We start from the raw sequence: 8,898 nt of genomic DNA, 5'->3' as shown, positions 1-8,898 counted from the left end.
ATATATATATATATATATATATATATATGTTGCTGGTTTTGAGCATATTTTGTGTTGGACTTGTTATCTAAAGTCTCTTCTGTTTCTGATTTTCTTTGATATTGTTTGTCTGATTGAATACTGATTAACGGCAATGTGTTGTTCTCATCTCAGCGACGAGAATCTATACCAGGTGTGAATAAATACGCCTTTCTTTCATCTCATCCTCGTCACATTTCTCTGAATTGTTTTGCTCTGTTTTCTTTTTTCTCTTTTCCTCTGTTTCCAAACAATATGCTTGTCTGTTAAAAATCTGCTCTGAATTGCCTTGAAAGACATCTATCCATTCAGCTTGTTTCTCATAGAAAGAATTTGTTCCTTTGTTACAGAGCTTGCTTTTGGTTGGGACCAAGAGGCAATACATGAGGCTGTTTACATACAAACCCCTCAATTTCTATACATTTACATACCTAAATCTTAAATTTTAATTTTTACATATGTGGCCCTTGTTTTCACTTTTTAAAAGATAGAATAGTTGTGTTTTTGATGTGATCAAAGGATTTGGGTGATATGACTGAAAAGAAAAGTTTAGGTGCTGGATATATGAATGCATAGGAATTGGATGGTATACATGTAAATGCTCTTTTTTTTTATCAAAATAAATAAATTTTGCGATGGGAGTTATTAGTTGATTTATCACTCATGCAAGCCTCGCCTTCTTGTTCAAGGAAAAGATCTCAGAAGTGAAAGATAGTAACTATAAGCGAGAGTGCATAATGTGGAAAGTAGTGGGTGGGACAAAAGAGTCTCCATCACGGTGAGGGAGAATAGAAAGATAGCTTTTTTTTATGTGGGGGGTAAGATACAGTGAGAGCACATCAATAGAGCATGATCCTTCTAATAATGACTTATTATTATTTAAATCCTATAAATCATTTAATATTAGTGATGCTTGCTAGAAAATTCATGATACCAGAGTGATGAATTGTAGTCTTAGCGTCGCATGAGAATCCGACATATACTCAGATAAGAGAAAATAATCATTAGAGACACCGCAAGTTTTTATATGAAAAAATCAGAAAGAGAAAAAACACGAGGTTTTACTCGGTTGAAATATTTCATTATGAGTTGGTGATTTTTGATACTGTTCCTTATACCATATGCGGAAAAGAGTTACACTGTTTCTCGAGATACAACGTTCGTGTGCCAAAGAATTTGTTGACTCACAGGATGGAGCGATACTCGTGGGGAGGATTTGTTGGTGCTTCAGTACACTGTCTTTGAAGTCGGCATGATATTCGGGATGTTGCACTGCTTCGTAGGCTGTTTCGCGACTCCGCAGTGTCAATTATTACTTGGCACAATGTTTAGTCGTAAGGAGTAGGCGATGGTGTATGATGGTCAGTAGCGGCCAACAAGCCGTGGTTGATAGAAGTCAGCAGCTACAGGAGCTGGAAGTGTTTGTCGGATTGTTGATGCAAAATATCAGACTTTGCTCCATCTTCTTCAAGCTTTGGTCTTTCTTTGGCTAAGGGTATGGTCTCTTCTAAGAAAGGGGGTATGACTCTATTTATATAGTTCATATTGCAAATAAGGAAGGAATCCATGTCATTCTCATCGGACAACCTGAGAAGATTCCATTGATCAGATAACGTTCTGTGGATATTTAACAACATTAATGATGTCGAAATTGAGTGATCTTAGGCTCTTTAGACTTCTATTGTCGAGACACTTAAATTGACTATAAGCATGTCTTATTCAGAATTCGTTTTACCATCTAATTATATATTGAAAGCTTTCAAAAAGTGATTTATTGGCTTGATTTGGGTTTTATTTTACTCGGACTTAACATTTTGATTGTAATTTTGCTGAAATCAGAGTTCTTGATATTTTTTTTAATCAAAATTTAAATGTTTCTTGCTAAAAAAATTGCCTCAAAATTTGTGCTAAACGGTGGAAATTTATTGATGGCATGTCAATTAGTGCATATTTAGTTTAAGAAATTACAAGATTGAGCCGGTTACCTAGATAGGTTTTTTAGTTTGGTAAAAAAATTTAGGTTCATTTACATTTGATATTTATGTGCATGACAATCATATCTTTAATATCTCATAAAAAATACCACTATGTCCTAATTCTTAAAAGTGAAACAAACCTTTTTATCCTTAATTTTGTCACACCAGAAGTGCTATAAATGTAAAAAATGCAAGTTTAGGCGCGTAGGCATTGTGTGGTGTTTGCATTTTATTTGAAGAGACTTGATAAGGTAAAGTTACTTTATGGTTCAATTTATGCATAAATTTAATACAAAGGGTCCATTACACATCTACCATTGTTCATGAAATTTAATTTATAAAACTTCCTGTTCAAATGTATTATAGGAGGGCCCGCTTCTTTAGGTGGCATATAAATTCATTTCATTATTTCAAGAGAAGGCATGACTTGAATATTTATAATTGAAAACATTTGATAATTCCATATGATGGTGTTGATTTTCCCAAATTCTTGCACTTGTGATATCTCCATCTCTTGATGGAAAAAAAATATTGCATCAGGACTCCACACGTAGAGCTACGTGCGGGATCCAATGAAATTACGCTGTGGAGGTGATCAGTCCGGTAACACAAGGGAATATTCCCCTCGTGTTGTTCAGGTATTATTGGATATTATTCAGGAGTTATTGTGTGTAATTCAAGTATTATTAATGTGTTATTGTATTATTATAACACCGAGAATATTTACATAACACAATATCAGAAAAACACACAATAATACTTGAATAACACGAAGAGAACATTTTCTTGTGTTACCGGGCCGATCAAGTCCACCGCGTAATTTCATTAGTTTATTCCTCTTAATGACTTACATGCTCATACAACATAATTAAAAATTTTACATATGAGACCTCCACATAAAGCAACAATATTGAATGCAATATTTGACGGTGCTAATAAAATAAATAATTTGAGCATATTAATATGCTACGGGCGGCCGTCAACGCACATCCCTGTGGAGGCCAGAAGCAATCACTATTGTCGAGTTTATTTTACTTTAAATCAAATTTAAAAAAAAAAAGAAATTTATCATTGAATTGTACTTAATCAAATACCAAAAAATAATTCAAATAATAAATTAAAATATTTAAACTATTTCGAGATTTCTAAATAGGGTTGTTAATTATGACCTAAAGTCTTAGCAAAAAGTCCAGTTGGTCATTAAGGGTCCGTTTGGGGCAGCTTATAACTGTCGGCGTTCTGTACCGTTTGGTTCGCGCGTTTCGCCAGCTTATCCGAAACTGCGTTTGAGTTTCCGTTTGAGTTCTAGTACTAAACGCAGGCCGCGGGTCGACCCCTGCTGCCGGCTCGCGGGCCATGTTTCAGGATAAGCAGCTTATCCTGAAATACACAAGCTGCCTCAAACAGACCCTAAGTTAAAAAAAAGTAACTTCTAGTTGTGGGCAGGCAAGAAGCGTGGGCTTCATAGGTAAATTCTAAAGAGTTTATTTTATATGATTTTTAAATTTAATTTTATTAAAAATATGTATTTATTTATTTTTTTTAGAATATGCCTAAATTTTATTTATTTATTTTCAAGAATATATTAATTCATTTCTAATATAAAAAACATAGTTTATTTTAATGAGAATATAAACAAATAATATAAGATTCAAAATATAAATAAAATAAATTAAAAGTGATTTTTGAAAGACGGCTAAATTAATGAAAGAATAAAGAAAAAAAATTGTTTTTCTTAAAATTATGTGTTGGACTAGTTAAAATTAAAACTAGCTAAGCCTATTTCTTGCAAATGACAAAAAAAAAGGGGATAATTACATGCATAGCACTTGAAATTTTCCTATTTATTAAACTAGCACTCATCTCATTTTTTTTAGCTAATAAGCTGTTGCATTTATGCGTGACACGGTCAGACCATTGAAAACTTAATAAAAATGATAATTATGGGATGTAGATTTTGACATTTAAATGAGAATTTAAAAAAACTAAAGAAATAGAGTACAAATTTTGTAAATAATAATCTTTTGAGTGTTATGTATGCAAATAATGTTACGATATGATGAAGGGTCCGTTTGGGGTAGCTTATTTGGTGCGGTGGCGTTTTGAAAACGCACCTGAGAATTTTGGGTAAAATGCGTTTTGGCAGCTTATGTGTTTTTAAAACACTTAAATCAGCGTTTTCACACCGCACCTATCTAGGTGCGGTGGTAGCTTTCTCGCTGCGATTTGGCTTTTCCAAAATAATAAAAATTTGTAATAGCTACCGCACCTATCTTATCAACAGTTTATTTTTAATCAGCTTATCAGCATATTATTCAATAAATTGTAGCTGCCCCAAACAGACCCGAAGTCATTCAACTTTAAACCAACTCGTTGATAAATTTAAAATTATATAATTAATAGTGTTTAATTTAAAAATATTATTTATTTATTTGAACTAAGTGTAAACACAAGTCATTTGTGGATGAAAAACTTTTCTAATAGCCCTAATTATGTCTTCGAAAGTCTTTTGTTATAATTTCGACTACCACTTATTGGCTTCACAATTAGTGGTTAACTGGCAATGAATTCATATTCACTATAAGTTATGGATGAGCATATTGCAACTGAACTTTATAGTTTATGACTCTTGATCTTAAATATGCCTAAATTTATCAGATTTCTACCTCACAAGCTCTATGAATAAATAAACAAAAAGTTCCATAAATATTTTTCAGAAATATAAAGAATATGTCAAATCTTAAGAGATAATATTATATCAGGATTCTTAACGTAGTTTGTGTTAGAAGTCGAATAATAAAACGTTACGTGTCAAACGGGCCCCATTATAATACACTGACATGGAATCGAGCTAAGAATGATGAGACTCGCTTGAATGGGTCCAGAGTCCAGAGTCCGGAGTCCGGACGTAACTTACTACTTTGTAACTCGCAAGCTCTATAAATACTTTTCAGAAGTATAACGAATGTGCCAAATGTCATTTCTTTTTCCGGCGGAGCTGACTAATTCGAGCAAAGGAACTCTTGCTGATTAGGAGTTAGGGATTTCGGGTATGCGCCGATTAACAGCTCCCTCCATTGTTTTTCTTTGCTTGAAGAAATGAGTGATTGCTGCTCGATACTAACATCTAATGCGATAATCAAGATAGTTGTCAAACTTGCTTTATGTAATATTACTTCTGGTGGGAGCTGTAATGTAGTATTTCATGGTTATGATTAGTTTTTTAATTTGATTGTCAATGCGCACAACCTGTTCGATCTATTGTCTCTGAAAGCTGGTTTCATGTTTATTTGCTTGTTAATCTCCATGCTGCGTCTCCTTTCTTTTGGTGCTAATAAAAACTGAACCTTTATTAGGTTGACATGATATCCCACATTAATTACCTAGGGCTGAGAAATCTTTTCTCCTAAAGAGTTGTTTTGAACCACAATGGTGGAGGAGGCAGAAATGGTTCATCCATATCTCTCACGCCATCTTGTGGAATTGAGTAGACAAACCTAAGAAATGCTGTTAGCAAACCAAGAGTAGTACGAACAACTGAGATGAAATACATGTTTTATTAGCAGCGCATATATGGTGAAAATGGAAGCATGAATTCAATATCATGAGCTGACACTGCTGAAAATTGTACTATCAATTGTAGATCATCCTGTAGTGTATTTTAAGATTGCTCAGGAATAGAAAGAATATATGTAAGTGGGACTCAAGCTGAATCTCATGTAGAATCATTTTGAAAGTCTAAGTTTAAACTAAGAAGCAATGTCAAGTATTTGCTGAACTTGTGATTGGCCGCCATCTTCATCATCAAATGACATGATATTATTTTTATGCGACTTTAATAAAAAATGTATATAATTTTTTTGTCTACTTTATTATTTTCAATTATCATATTACTATTTAAGAAAATAATTTTAATAAAAAAAATGTTGTATCTTCTTAAAAAGTTTCAGCACATCTCTTTGGAATAAAGTAACATATTTAATATAACATGAAGGAAATAAGTGCTTACAAAATTAAATAAAAAAAGTATATATGGAAATTATACAATCTCTTGTTTTGAATAAGCAATGGTAATTGATGAATAATGTGAGAATCATCATTGATGAAGCACGATAAAGAAGAAATCTGAAGTCGTCACTAATTTGAAAATTATATAAGTTAAAATAAAGGAGTAAACATAATCTATTAGCATCATAACTTAAAAATACATTGTTGAAAGAAATTAGTACCCTAGCATGGTAAAAAATGGTAAACTGTGTTTATATGAAATAACAAATTATATTAGCCACAAAATATCGTAACAACTTGCAATATTATATTTAGAGTAAAAACCCAAAATAGTCCCCTCACTATAAACAAATGTCCAATTTAGTCCTGGATTATTAAAAGTTGCTCTAAATTGTTCATAAATCATATTTTTTGTTAAATTTAATTTTTATTTTTTGGATGAATTGTCTTTTGGGTGTTATGTTGGGTTTATCAGATGTATAGTTTATCATACATGTTATAGTTACCACTTAACAAGAAAAAAACTTTTGCAATCACTTGATGTTTTATCCCTATAAAATATATAGTTTATGTGGAATTCATGAATTTCGAGGATGAAATTATTTAAGTAAAGGAAATTATAATAACTAGTTTTGAGAAATCAGATATAAATTTTGATGACTTGAAAAAGTATCCAAAATTTCACATCTCCAAGTTTAAGGCCGAAGCAATTTTTGTAAAATTCTAAGCATCAAATCAATCAATTCATATAGAATATTATACATAAATTATGAATGGATTTAAAGATATGAAAATTTAGAAGGTAGAAGTTTAATTAAATTTAATTAATCTCTCCTTAGTTATGACAATGTCAGTTTGTTACCGAAGATTAAACATTTTGTGTGACAACCTAGGTGAGTAATTATATTTTTAAATTTCAGTAATAAATTTTATTTCAAAATGTATGTTTGATTCTATGTATGTTCTAGTTTAGTTAAATCCTTCATATTGTTAGATAAGATAAATATGCATGAAATATATGTACGAGATGCATGATATGTATGATACACATGATATGCAAGATTGACATAAATAGTGAATATATACATGATGAGCACGATAGAAAAATATGTGTGATATTAGAGATATGCATAGAGATACGAGATATGAATGTATGTAAAGATATACATGATATGTATGATGAATACTTTGCACAACAGAGTATTCATGTTAGTAGATGAATGAAAATGTCTTAGAATAATGTATGTTTTGAAGAATGAAATAGTTTATATATGAATGATTGTATGTGTAGGTTCAGAGGAGGAGTTCACTCTCTAATGGTATCGGCAAGGAACGTCAGTGTATCCGCGTCCGCGAGTGTAGAGATTTTTCTATCTTCCAAACAATTGTGAGGGTTAGTTCACTAACACTTGTGCCGATGAGATAATATTAGTCAGGGGCAAGTATATCAGAGCTTACGTCTCCAAACAATTATAATGTTTACATTGTTAACCATTGTGCCGACGGGATAATATCTATTATGGGTCAATGCGAGATGATGAGACAATATGAGACAAGTGTGTGAGGTTCTGTTGATGGGGTGATCCTCACAGAGATAGATGCGTATGTAAATAATATAAAGTTAAAATAAATGCATATAGAAGAATTGAATATTTTCATTTAGAAAATGTCATTGATACATGCATTAACATATTATCAGATTTTTTATAAAATATGAAAGATTGTATATTATAAGTTTTCTTATAGAGATACAAAAGACCTATCATGCATATTGAATTATTTTCCTTAGGTTACTATAGTTCAGAAGTGTGATTACTTCTGAGTTATTTTTAGATAACTCATTATGTTGATTTAATATTTTTTTTAGGTTTTAAGTATTTGAACAAGATGAATAGAAGAGAATCAATTGTGTATAGGAGGTGAGAACAACAACCAGAAAGATACAAATTCTACATGTTAATTTTAATTGCTTTTTTTAGTAGCTCTTTCGTAAGTTTTTGAATATTAAATTATTAGTAATAGAAATAGAGTAACAGAGAATTTATTTCCACCATACAACCAATCATTTTCTTCTTGGTTAATTTTAAGTCTCGGGTCGGGTTGTGACAACGCTCTTTGAGGCGCATCTTAAGTAATGTGAGGCGTATGTACGACTTGACACATTTTTCCTTCGAATTGCGTTAAAGTGGGTCTTGAGACGCGCCTCAAATTGCACAATTTTAAATACTGGCCATCACATTCTAATTTCAGTATAAGAGAGAGAACTACTCAATACAAAACACTCTCATCGTTTCAATCACCGCGAAAAAATCTATTGATTTAGGTTGAATTTTTCATTCTTGTCGAATCTTGTAACTCTTTAGATTGGTAATATTGAAAAAGATATGATTGTCATCCTCAAACTCTATTTTTTATTCAGGGTCAAAATATCTTCTCTAATGCTTCTGCACTAAGTGAATCCATTTTTGAATCCAATGAATCTTCTAAATAGTCTCAACCATAAAAACACAGATCTACCTCTAAGCCTTGCTACTATTTCCGTAGCTACTATGAAACCCAATAACATGAAGGCCCATTGTGACCCATATCATAAGAAGATATATTGACCAAGTTTGTAACATGATTTAAAGATTGAAAAATCACATAAAGACCCAGATACTTGAAAAATAAACGTGAACACCTCACCATATATAATAACACTCATGTTGACTCTAATAGGGACTGCATAGTAGGCCATATATTCATAAATTTAAAATCATGAAATACTGAACTAACGTCAAAATGCATTATCATTAGCCACTCTCATGCTCTCAACTTTGACTAGATTCTTAGAACTGACTATAAAGGGATTAATTATTAAAAGATGATGATGAATATATATATATATATATATATA

This window comes from Phalaenopsis equestris, unplaced genomic scaffold (genome assembly GCF_001263595.1).
Source record: "Phalaenopsis equestris unplaced genomic scaffold, ASM126359v1 Scaffold001098, whole genome shotgun sequence".
Lineage (NCBI taxonomy): Eukaryota > Viridiplantae > Streptophyta > Magnoliopsida > Asparagales > Orchidaceae > Phalaenopsis > Phalaenopsis equestris.
Note: the sequence above shows the minus strand (reverse complement) of the source record.